This window comes from Dendrobates tinctorius, unplaced genomic scaffold, assembly GCF_039654945.1.
Source record: "Dendrobates tinctorius isolate UK_male_01 unplaced genomic scaffold, ASM3965494v1 ptg000034l, whole genome shotgun sequence".
Lineage (NCBI taxonomy): Eukaryota > Metazoa > Chordata > Amphibia > Anura > Dendrobatidae > Dendrobates > Dendrobates tinctorius.
This window is the reverse complement of record NW_027361702.1, coordinates 9932194-9945940: the sequence shown is the minus strand read 5'-3', so window position 1 is coordinate 9945940 and position 13747 is coordinate 9932194. Positions and strand designations below refer to the sequence as shown.

The 13747-nt window shown below is 44.2% G+C and overlaps 1 protein-coding gene across 2 annotated transcripts in view; it reads left to right on the top strand.

Annotated features, from left to right (window-relative positions):
• Positions 1 to 13747, top strand: part of CENPI (centromere protein I) — a 166645-nt gene that overhangs the window by 40334 nt on the left and 112564 nt on the right. For both annotated transcript variants that reach the window (XM_073573088.1, XM_073573089.1), the window contains exon 2: positions 731 to 814. The gene's annotated coding sequence lies outside the window, so the exon portion shown is untranslated. The remainder of the gene's footprint in view (positions 1 to 730; positions 815 to 13747) is intronic.

Genomic DNA, 13747 nt, shown 5'->3' with positions numbered 1-13747 from the left:
ACCCTGTTTTAAAGGGACCAAAAGTAATTGGACAGATTAAATAATTGTAAATAAAATGTTCATTTCTAGTACTTGGCTGAAAACCCTTTGTTGGCAATGACTGCCTGAAGTCTTGAACTCATGGACATCACCAGACGCTGTGTTTCCTCCTTTTTGATGCTCTGCCAGGCCTTCACTGCACTTCACATACTTACTAGCTCTGTGGGTTTATATCTGCTCTTGAGTACTGGGAGATAAGTTACCTCTGAGTACTGGTGCAATAACTACAGTCTGGGTACAGTTTCTTGAGAATTACTGCTGACATTTTATAGGAAGGTTCATTTCCCCATGGTCTGGGAATAGAGAGATGATTTTTGACCTCTATACCGTGTGGTTTGATGACACTGAAATAACCTGCATTTGGGCACTATATCCAATTGAAAATCACTGATGAATGTGGATGTAGGCGGTTACTGATCATGTTATGAAACTGGGACTAAGTACAATATTTATACTTTGGTATTATTTATCGCTTTTGTTCAGATGTTTTATTTTTATATCTGTTTTCTGTTGGGGCCCTTCGAAAATACCCCTATTACTAAAAAATACTGCTTGACCAGACTGTACCCTTGTGACAGCCCCCACTATTTTCAATATTTTTTGAGATTCACTACAAACTCTACACACTGTACTTTGTTCTGCTGTTTGATAAATGTACACTGTCCTCATACCTTTCTTTTCCTCACTTTAGGACCTAATGGGGCGTATTAGGGAGAGTCAACGGTGAGCAGGGCACCATCAGCACAGATTCTTGGGTGCCAACCTCCGCAGCAAGGTAGGGGGACAACAGTGTCTTAACTCCTTAACGACCAGGGGTATTTTTGGTTTTGCATTTCATTTTTTGCTCTCCTTCTTCCCAGAGCCATAACTTTTTTATTTTTTGTTCAAAATGGCCATGTGAGGGCTTGTTTTTTGTGGTATGAGTTGTTCTTTTGAGTGGCACAATTGGTTTTACCATATCGTTTAACGGGAAAAAAATTCCAAGTGTGATGTAATTGCAAAAAAAAGTGCAATCCCAAACTTGTTTTTAGTTTGGCTTTTTTACTAGGTTCACTAAATGCTAAAACTGACCTGCCATTATGATTCTCCAGGTCATTATGAGTTCATATACACCAAACATGTCTAGGTTGTTTTTTATCTAAGTGGTGGAAAAAAAATTCCTGTTTCAATTTTTTTTCTCGCTACGCCGTTTACCGATTAATTATTTTTATATATACTGATCGGGCGATTCTGAACGCAACAATGCCAAATATGTGTATATTTTATTTTATTTTTTGTTTTATTTGGAATGGAGCGAAGGGGGGTGATCTGAACTGTTTTTTATTATTTATTTATTTATTTTTTACTTTTTACTTGCTTCAATAGTCTCCATGGGAGACTTGAAGCTGTCCGATCGCCCCTGATACACAGCAGGGCTGCAGCCCTGCTCTATGTAGCAGAAATGCTGACTTGCTATGAGCGCCAACCACCTGTGGCGCTCATAGCGATCCAGCAGTGACAGCCACAGGAGTCTTCTCCTTACCCCGGGTTGTCATGCCAACCCATTTGCAACCTGCGGTCATGTGATACGGGCACCAATGGGAGGAGGTAATGACGCTCTTCCTGCGTATGCATGTTAAATTCCTCTGTCAGAGTTTGACAGCGGCATTTAACATGTTACGGAAAAGTTGCGAGCTCATCGCCGGAGCTCGCACCAAACGGGGAGGCGTCCAATGACCGACTCTGTCCGTCATTGTACATTAAGGGGTTAATGGAGTTATCCTACAATCCCCTACGTATGTCGCATAAGCAGATAATTTTGACCTTTTTTGTTTTATGTCTGTTTGGCTATATATTCGTGATCTTTTGTGTTTTATTATTAAAAGTAAAGTTTTAATCAAGCTGTTGAGACCCTGGCCAAACGACCAACACAATATCTATGAAACCGTTGCAATGTATTTATGGGGTATGTATAGTGTGCAATGCATTTCTATGGTCACTGTTTTTTTCCACAGACTTATTATCTCCACTTGTCAGTCAGTGTACTAAATGGCTAAATTGTACATCACTTTATTTACAGAACGTGTTGTCTTAGGCTATATTCACACAAAGGGTTTTTGCTGTGTTTTTTTATGAAAATGATCTGCATTTCACAGTAGAAGCAATGAGATGTTAGAAATCTCATACACGCGTTTGTTTTTTTCCTGACAGATTTTGAGAACTTCAGTTTTTTGAATCTGCATGTCAATTATTTTAGCAATTTTGCAGCAGTTTTTTCACCCAGTGAAAGTGCAAAAATGCTGAAAAATGTGAATACAATTAACCTTACTAAAGATGTACAGTCATGGCCAAAAGTTTTGAGAATGACACAAATATTAATTTTTACAAAGTCTACTGCTTCATTTTTTTCTAATGGCAATTTGCATATACTCCAGAATGTTATAAAGCGTGATCAGCTTAACAGCAATTACTTGCAAAGTCAATATTTGCCTAGAAAATGAACTTTATCCCCCAAAACACATTTCAACATCATTGCAGCCCTGCCTTAAAAGGACCAGCTAACATCGTTTCAGTGATTGCTCCATTAACACAGGTGTGAGTGTTGATGAGGACAGGGCTGGAGATCAATCTGTCATGATTAAGTAAGAATGACACCACTGGACACTTTAAAAGGAGGCTGGTGCTTGGCATCATTGTTTCTCTTCTGTTAACCATTGTTATCTCTAAAGAAACACGTGCAGTCATCATTGCACTGCACAAAAATGGCCTAACAGGGAAGAGTATCGCAGCTAGAAAGATTACACCTCAGTCAACAATCTATCGCATCATCAAGAACTTCAAGCAGAGAGGTTCCCTTGTTGCCAAAAAGGCTCCAGGGCGCCCAAGAAAGACCAGCAAGCGCCAGGACCGTCTCTTAAAAGTGTTTCAGCTGCGGGATCGGGCTACCAGCAGTGCAGAGCTTGCTCAGGAATGGCAGCAGGCAGGTGTGAGTTCATCTGCACGCACTGTGAGGCGGAGACTCTTGGAGCAAGGCCTGGTCTCAAGGAGGGCAGCAAAGAAGCCACTTCTCTCCAGGAAAAACATCATGGACAGACTGATATTCTGCAAGAGGTACAGGGAGTGGACTGCTGAGGACTGGGGTAAAGTCATTTTCTCTGATGAATCCCCTTTTCGATTGTATGGGACATCTGGAAAACGGCGCTACCACCAGTCTTGTCTCATGCCAACTGTCAAGCATCCTGAAACCATTCATGTGTGGGGTTGCTTCTCAGCCAAGGGAATGGGCTCTCTCTCAGTCTTGCCTAAAAACACAGCCATGAATAAAGAATGGTACCAGAATGTCCTCCAAGAGCAACTTCTCCCAACCGTCCAAGAGCAGTTTGGCGATCAACAATGCCTTTTTCAACATGATGGAGCACCTTGCCATAAAGCAAAGGTGATAACTAAATGGCTCAGGGAACAAAACATAGAGATTTTGGGACCATGGCCTGGAAACTCCCCAGATCTTAATCCCATTGAGAACTTGTGGTCAATCATCAAGAGACGGGTGGACAAACAAAAACCTTCAAATTCAGACAATATAAAAGCATTGATTTTGCAAGAATGGACTGCTATCAGTCAGGATTTGATCTAGAAGTTGATTGAGAGCATGCCAGGGAGAATTGCTGAGGTCCTGAAGAAGAAGGGTCAACACTGCAAATGTTGACTTGCTGCATTAACTAAATTCTAACTGTCAATATAACCTTTTGCTACTCATAATATGATTACAATTATATTTCTGTTTGTGATAAAAACATCTGACAAACACACACAAAAACCAGAGGCCAGCCGATCATATGAAAATATAATATTTGTGTCATTCTCAAAACTTTTGGCCATGACTGTACTGCATGCAAAGCACATGTATAATTCACAGCAAAAACACTGTTAAAAACAGGTTTTAATGCCAAATGAGCAGAAAAAATGTGTGTGAACATAGCCTTACCTCTGCAAAGATGCCAGCCACTTTGTGTCTCTGTAACTTGCCATCTACTCACTGTTCTTATATTTATATCACAGGAAGTGAACTTTGCTTTTGCTTAATTTGAGCTACTGTACACCTAGCAGTCCCTCTCCTGTTCCTCCTCTTTTACATGTCTCCACTGTCCACAACCTTTACTCCCTACACAGCAGATGGCGAATTCCTTGTCATCCACACCTGCAAACCACCTCTGCTGTGCCACCATAATCACCTCTTTAATTTCCCCATACAGCTGTAAGCTACTTTCTCCTTCGCCTCATTGGGGGACACACGACCACAGGTGTTATGCTTCCGCCACTAGGAGGACACTAAGCAAATGCACAAAGAAAATTGGCTTCTTCCCCGCACTATACACCCTCTGCTGCCTCTATCCAGAACCAGGTCTTGCTTCGTGTCTGTAGGAGGCACTAGGGTCTGGCTTCAGACCCCAACGTTATTATTTTACCTTTTCCATTTTTACTTTTTTTACCTTTTTTTCTATGGATTGAAGGGGCGACGGGGCCTTTCAAGGTCCCGATCTCCCAAATCAACAGGCGGGCACGCGGAGTGTCGTTTCCCCGTATCCCCTCCTGCAACCTCAACACCGGCCTGGGCTCTCCTTAGGGGCGACGGATCCCTTCAGTGAGTCCGCTCTCCCCACATCACCAACAGACGGGAACATAGGGTGTCGACCCCAAGTACCCCCTTCTGGAGCCAGCACATCTTGCTCCCCCCACGACCGCCTCACGAGCTGGCATGGAAGCGGCTGCGGCATTCAGCCCTGAGGACAGCGCTAATCCAAGGCAACACGCAACCCCCAAACATCATCCTAGATCATGCTCAGTGTGATTACATGATTTCACTACCTTCTCTGGTGCACGGACTCAGGACCTGGGTAAGCTGGTACACAGCGCTTAACCCCTTCCCCGCAGCAGCCTCTAAGCAGCATCAAAAAGTGTGCAATATGTCTCATTCAAGACATCTAAGAATTCTGTTAAAACACAGTGGTGTATGCCTCATGTACAGCACGTAATGCACTACCACGCAGACACCGTAAGACAATCTGTGCATCCTGCGACCCCTTATGCCTACAGGAGCCCCCTGCTAATGCCGACCCTAGTGTATCTAGTCCGCCCTAATGGGTCTCGTCTCTGGTACAGTACATAGCCTCTCTGGCCAAGGCTATAGATTCTTCCACCTCACGAGAGTCATCCTCAGACGGGTACCGGACTGCGGCAGATATACAACCTTCTAGAAATCGTCCCCCCTGACACTCTCGCGCTTCGGTGTCCTCAGACTCTGCTTCATGCTTCCCCTCATCAGGGGCTTGCTGCTAACACGACTCAGAATAAGAGTCTGATGTGGCCGTAGTCCTGGAGTCGCTAGACTACCAGTAGTCTCTAGATTCTCTCATTGATGAGGTTAATAAAATCCTGATAGTAGACACAGCAGTCTGGACCACACCGTGTCTTTCTTTAGGACCAAAAGTCCTAACAGGTTTTTTTGCCAACCACCCTGCGTAACGGACATTGTTCAGAGGCATAGAAGTTGCCCTAACTGACGATTCCCAGGGCATAAGCCGCTGGAAACCACCTACACTAAGAAAGGAGTGGACTCAGCCCCCCCTTTGGCTCCACATGTCACTGCTCGCTTCCAAATCTCCCCTGCCTCTGACTGACGGCTCTTCTATTAAAACCCGACTGACTGTCAGACAATCTTGCTTGGTCAGTCTTTGAGGCTGCCGGAGCAGCATTCTTTCCTTCCTTTGCCGCCCCCTGGTGGCCACACCTATGGTAGCCCGGGTAGAAGCTCTAGCTAAGTCTGGTCAAGACATTAACCTACCTCCCTAGGCGCTCAGTCTTGCTTACCAGATTGCCTCGGCATGGATTAAGCTGTGCAAGCCTTCCTAGATGCGGCTAACTGTGTCGCACTTGCAGCTGCTAATGCCGTTCCCATCAGGAGAGCCCCTAGGGCTCCGGGAGTGGCGAGCAAACTCCGCTTCCAGGAAATCTATAATTTCCCCCCGCAGGGATAGGGATTCTCAAACTGGCATTCAAGCTCTCATTCCTGGAGACACAGGTCCTTTCAGTCCAGATCCAAGGGTCCCTCTTCCCGCATGTTTTCTGCGCTATGACTCTGGTATCCGGAAGACACAGGCAGGGTAGACGGCTGTCTGCTCTTCTTTCGACAGGTCCCACTGGCGGTCGTTCAAGACCAAGGGGTCAGAGATCTAGTGTGCCCCAGACCCAAAAATAGAATTGCGTCTTCCCCGCCAACACGCCTCTTACAGTCGCGTCTTTCGAGGACAGAGGCGCGTGCAGTTCCATTTTCTCAAGGACGACGTGGCCGAGTGGTTAAGCCTGCTGCTGCTTCTTCCTGTTTGTGTGTGAGCGCGCAGTCACGTGGTACCGCTCATTAGGGTCATGAATATGGGCGCCACGCCTATGATAGTGGAGTGGCGTCCATATTCATGATATTAATGAGCGGTACCACGTGTGACCGCGCACTCACACAGGAAGAGCAGGACCATCAGAGCTGCAGCGCAGGCACGGCTGGAGGAGGTGAGTATGATGTGGCAAATATGGCCCTGCTGAGCACAATACCACCGCACCTCTTAAAGGGCCCGCGGCCAACAATGGGGAAAGTGGCTGCGGGCCGCACAAGATGATATGGCGGGCTGTATACGGCCTGCGGGCCGGGCGTTCCCCACCCCTGGGTTAAGGCAATGGACTGCTAACCCATTGTGCTCTGCCCGTGTGGGTTCGAATAAATCTGAACCATGCGCCCCCTCCTAGTTCTAAAGCTGTTAGACAAGCTTGTCAAAGTACGTCATTTCAGAATCGAATCTCTCTGTTACCTCCTCATTGGAAAAAGGGGAATACCTCGCGTATGTCACATCAGGGACGTGTATCCACATTCCAATCTTCTCAGGCCAATCAGAGACTGGCTTTTTCGGTTCACGGCCTTGCCCTTCGATCTCGCTACTCCCCCTCAGTGTTCACCAGGGTCATGGCTGCTGTCATGTCCACTCTGCACTCCCAGGGCATGGTGATTCTACCCTAACTAGACGACCTCCTCATAAAGGGATCTTCTTTGCAAGCCTGTGTGGAAGGTCTCTCGTCTGGATTGGCTAGTTAACCTAGATAGTCCTTTTTGGGGTTGATCATGGACTCTTCCCCGAGGGATGGTAATTCTCCCTCCAGGAAAGATCTCGACGCGGATTATGTAGTCTTCCACGAGGGTTGGTAATTGGTAATTCTCCCTCCAGGATAGATCTCCACAAGGATCCGGGCAGCCCCGTCACCCCCCCCCCCCCCCCCCCACTCCCTGCGGTCCAGTATGCAGGTCCTGGGGAAACTGGTGGCGTCGATCGAGGCAGTATCGTTTATCCAACTTCATCTCCGTCCTCTACTGAGTCATTGCCGTCGGCTTGGGACATTAACCCAGCACCCCTGGACCACCTTTTTTGCCTTTTCACCCGGATTAGTGGTCTCTCAGGAGGTGGACATCAACATCCTCACTGGGTCAAGGAACGTAGTTTCTTCCGGTCCACTGGTTGGGGTGCATTTTTCCATCCCGTACTGCCCAGGGGCGCTGTTCCATTCAAGAATCGCGTCTCTGCTCTCACTGTGCTGCTGTCATCTCAATCTCCTCTTCGCTCTCACTGCTTCTGTCACCTCAATGTCCTGTCTGCTCTCATCGTGATATTGTCATCTATATCCTGGTAAACTGCTGAGGCTAGTTAACCTTTCACTAAGAACATGCGCTGGTTACTAACTAGCCCCAAAAATGTACAGTATGTCTCAGTTGGCCACCAGTTGCCGTACTGCTGTGTACAATTTCATCAGGCCGATCTTGTGGGTGCTGTAACATATATATAGCACAAACATTACACAGAGCGCGCACACTACATATAGCGCACACTATACAGAGCTCGTACACTACATATAGCGCACACACTATACAGAGCGTGCACACTACAATAAGTACACACTATACAGAGCTCGCACACTGCATATAGCACACACACTATACAGAGTGCGCACACTCACTATACAGAGTGCGCACACTACATATAGAGCATACACACTATACAGAGCGCTCACACTACATATAGTGTGCACATTATACTGAGCGCTCACACTACATATAACACACACTATACAGAGCACGCACACTACATATAGTACACACACTATACTGAGCGCTCACACTACATATAGTACACACTATACAGAGCGGGCACACTACATATAGAACACACTATACAGAGCGGGCACACGACATATAGCACACACACTATACAGAGCGAGCACACTACATATAGTACACACACTATACTGAGCGCTCACACTACATATAGTACACACACTATACGGAGCGTACACACTATACTGAGCGCTCACACTACATATAGTACACACACTATACAGAGCGCTCACACTACATATAGTACACACTATACAGAGCGGGCACACTACATATAGTACAAACTATACAGAGCGGGCACACGACATATAGCACACACACTATACAGAGCGAGCACACTACATATAGTACACACACTATACTGAGCGCTCACACTACATATAGTACACACACTATACGGAGCGTACACACTACATATAGTATACACACTATACTGAGCGCTCACACTACATATAGTACACACACTATACGGAGCGTACACACTACATATAGTACACACACTATACTGAGCGCTCACACTCCATATAGTGGGCACACTACATATAGTACACACTATACAGAGCGCGCACACTACATATATTACACACACTATACAGAGTAGGCACACTAAATATAGTACACACTATACAGAGTGAGTGGGCACACTACATATAGCACACACTATACTGAGCGCTCACACTACATATAGTACACACACTATACTGAGCGCTCACACTACATATAGTACACACTATACAGAGCGCTCACACTACATATAGTACACACACTAAACTGAATGTACAGTATGTCTCAGTCGGCCACCAGTTGCCGTACTGCTGTGTACAATTTCATCAGGCCGATCTTGTGGGTGCTGTAACATATATAGCACAAACATTACACAGAGCGCGCACACTACATATAGCGCACACTATACAGAGCTCGCACACTACATATAGCACACACTATACAGAGTGCGCACACTACAATAAGTACACACTATACAGAGCTCGCACACTGCATATAGCACACACACTATACAGAGCTCGCACACTACATATAGCGCACACACTATACAGAGCGTGCACACTACAATAAGTACACACTATACAGAGCTCGCACACTGCATATAGCACACACACTATACAGAGTGCGCACACTACATATAGAGCATACACACTATACAGAGCGCTCACACTACATATAGTGTGCACACTATACTGAGCGCTCACACTACATATAACACACACTATACAGAGCACGCACACTACATATAGTACACACACTATACTGAGCGCTCACACTACATATAGTACACACACTATACAGAGCGGGCACACTACATATAGTACAAACTATACAGAGCGGGCACACGACATATAGCACACACACTATACAGAGCGAGCACACTACATATAGTACACACACTATACTGAGCGCTCACACTACATATAGTACACACACTATACGGAGCGTGCACACTACATATAGTACACACACTATACTGAGCGCTCACACTATATATAGTACACATACTATACAGAGCGGGCACACTACATATAGTACACACACTATACTGAGCGCTCACACTCCATATAGTGGGCACACTACATATAGTACACACTATACAGAGCGCGCACACTACATATATTACACACACTATACAGAGTAGGCACACTAAATATAGTACACACTATACAGAGTGAGTGGGCACACTACATATAGCACACACTATACTGAGCGCTCACACTACATATAGTACACACACTATACTGAGCGCTCACACTACATATAGTACACACACTATACTGAGCGCTCACACTACATATAGTACACACACTAAACTGAATGTACAGTATGTCTCAGTCGGCCACCAGTTGCCGTACTGCTGTGTACAATTTCATCAGGCCGATCTTGTGGGTGCTGTAACATATATAGCACAAACATTACACAGAGCGCGCACACTACATATAGCGCACACTATACAGAGCTCGCACACTACATATAGCACACACTATACAGAGTGCGCACACTACAATAAGTACACACTATACAGAGCTCGCACACTGCGTATAGCACACACACTATACAGAGTGCGCACACTACATATAGCGCATACACACTATACAGAGCGCTCCCACTACATATAGTGTGCACACTATACTGATCGCTCACACTACATATAGTACACACTATACAGAGCGGGCACACTACATATAGTACACACTATACAGAGCGGGCACACTACATATAGTACACACTATTCAGAGCGTGCACACTACATATAGTACACACACTATACACAGCGCGCACACTACATATAGTACACATACTATACAGAGCGCGCGCACTACATATAGTACACACACTATACAGAGTGCGCACGCTACATATAGTACACACTATACAGAGTGCGCACACTACATATAGTACACACTATACTGAGCGCGCACACTACATATAGTACACACACTATACAGAGCGGGCACACTACATATAGTACACACTATACAGAGCGGGCACACTACATATAGTACACACTATACAGAGCGCGCACACTACATATAGTACACACACTATACAGAGCGTGCACACTACACATAGCGCACACTACACATAGCACACACTATACAGAGCGCGCACACTACATATAGTACACACACTATACTGAGCGCTCACACTACATATAGTACACACTATACTGTGCACGCGCACTACATACTGTATGGTACACACACTATACTGAGCGCTCACACTACATATAGTACACACACTATACTGAGCGCTCACACTACATATAGTACACACACTATACAGAGCGCTCACACTACATATAGTACACACACTATACAGAGCGCTCACACTACATATAGTACACACACTATACAGAGCGCTCACACTACATATAGTACACACACTATACTGAGCGCTCACACTACATATAGTACACACACTACACAGAACAGACACACTACATATAGTACACACTATACAGAGCGCTCACACTCCATACTACATATAGTACACACTATACAGAGCGCGCACACTGCATATAGTACACACACTATACAGAGAGGGCACACTTCATATAGTACACACACTATACTGAGCGCTCACACTACATATAGTACACACACTATACAGAGCAGGCACACTACATATAGTACACACTATACAGAGCGCGCACACTACATATAGCACACACACTATACAGAGCGGGCACATATTGTTCACATTTACGTCACTTGACAAGTGGAAAGGTTTTAAATACAAGAGTTAGGACTGTCCCACAAGGGTTGCCGTGACGTGGCGGGATGGCTTCTACATTATTTTGATCAAAATTATGTTAACTAAATACCCTTATTATTACTATTATTACTACCTTCATGCAATTTTTGCAATATATTTTTTTACTTTTTTATTCCAGGATATTTGTTTTGTGTTTTGCTTTTGGTTTTCTCTGTGTAAAGGTCATGTGTTCATATGCAATTACATTTTGCATGCACATTAATTTACTTTTTCTGCTCAGACCCAGTTTCTCATTTTTTTTGTGCATTCTGTGCATATAAGGGTGTGACCGCCCTGTTTCTGAGTTGGAAAATCCATCCTGTCTGGCCTATACTATTACTGGTGGTTCAGTCCCTCTGTCCTTGTTCACATTTACGTCACTTGACAAGTGGAAAGGTTTTAAATACAAGAGTTAGGACTGTCCCACAAGGGTTGCCGTGACGTGGCGGGATGGCTTCTACATTATTTTGATCAAAATTATGTTAACTAAATACCCTTATTATTACTATTATTACTACCTTCATGCAATTTTTGCAATATATTTTTTTACTTTTTTATTCCAGGATATTTGTTTTGTGTTTTGCTTTTGGTTTTCTCTGTGTAAAGGTCATGTGTTCATATGCAATTACATTTTGCATGCACATTAATTTACTTTTTCTGGTCAGACCCAGTTTCTCATTTTTTTTGTGCATTCTGTGCATATAAGGGTGTGACCGCCCTGTTTCTGAGTTGGAAAATCCATCCTGTCTGGCCTATACTATTACTGGTGGTTCAGTCCCTCTGTCCTTGTTCACATTTACATCACTTGACAAGTGGAAAGGTTTTAAATACAAGAGTTAGGACTGTCCCACAAGGGTTGCCGTGACGTGGCGGGATGGCTTCTACATTATTTTGATCAAAATTATGTTAACTAAATACCCTTATTATTACTATTATTACTACCTTCATGCAATTTTTGCAATATATTTTTTTTACTTTTTTATTCCAGGATATTTGTTTTGTGTTTTGCTTTTGGTTTTCTCTGTGTAAAGGTCATGTGTTCATATGCAATTACATTTTGCATGCACATTAATTTACTTTTTCTGCTCAGACCCAGTTTCTCATATATTACACACACTATACTGAGCTCTCACACTACATATAGTACACACACTATACAGAGCGGGCACACTACATATAGTACACACTATACAGAGCGCGCACACTACATATAGTACACACTATACTGAGCGGGCACACTACATATTGCATACACACTATACAGAGCGTGCACACTACATATAGCACACACACTATACAGAGCGGGCACACTACATATAGTACACACTATACAGAGCGCGCACACTACATATAGTACACACACTATACAGAGTGCGCACACTACATATAGTACACACACTATACAGAGCGCGCACACTACATATAGTACACACTATACTGAGCGCTCACACTACATATAGTACACACACTATACTGAGCTCTCACACTACATATAGTATACACACTATACCACGCAGGCACACCACATATAGTATACACTATACAGAGTGCGCACACTACATATAGTGCGCACACTATACAGAGCGGGCACACTACATACTACATATAGTGCACACTATACAGAGCGCGCACACTACATATAGTACACACACTATACAGAGCGCGCACACTACATATAGTACACACACTATACCGAGCGCTCACACTACATATAGTACACACACTATACAGAGCGGGCACACTACATACTACATATAGTACACACTATACAGAGAGGGCACACTACATATAGTACACACACTATACTGAGCGCTCACACTACATATAGTACACACTATACAGAGCGGGCACACTACATACTACATATAGTGCACACTACATATAGTACACACACTATACAGAGCGGGCACACTACATATAGCACACACACTATACAGAGCGCGCACACTACATATAGCATTGTTTTTTATTTTTTGGTTTTTTATTTATTTTTTTACTATACAGAGCGCGCACACTACATATAGTACACACACTATACTGAACGCTCACACTACATATAGTACACACACTATATAAAGAGCTCACACTACATATAGCACACACTATATAGAGAGCTCACACTACATATTGTACACACTATACTGAGCGCTCACACTACATATAGTACACACACTATACAGAGCGGGCACACTACATATAGTACACACACTATACAGAGCGCGCACACTACATATAGTACACACTATACAGAGCGGG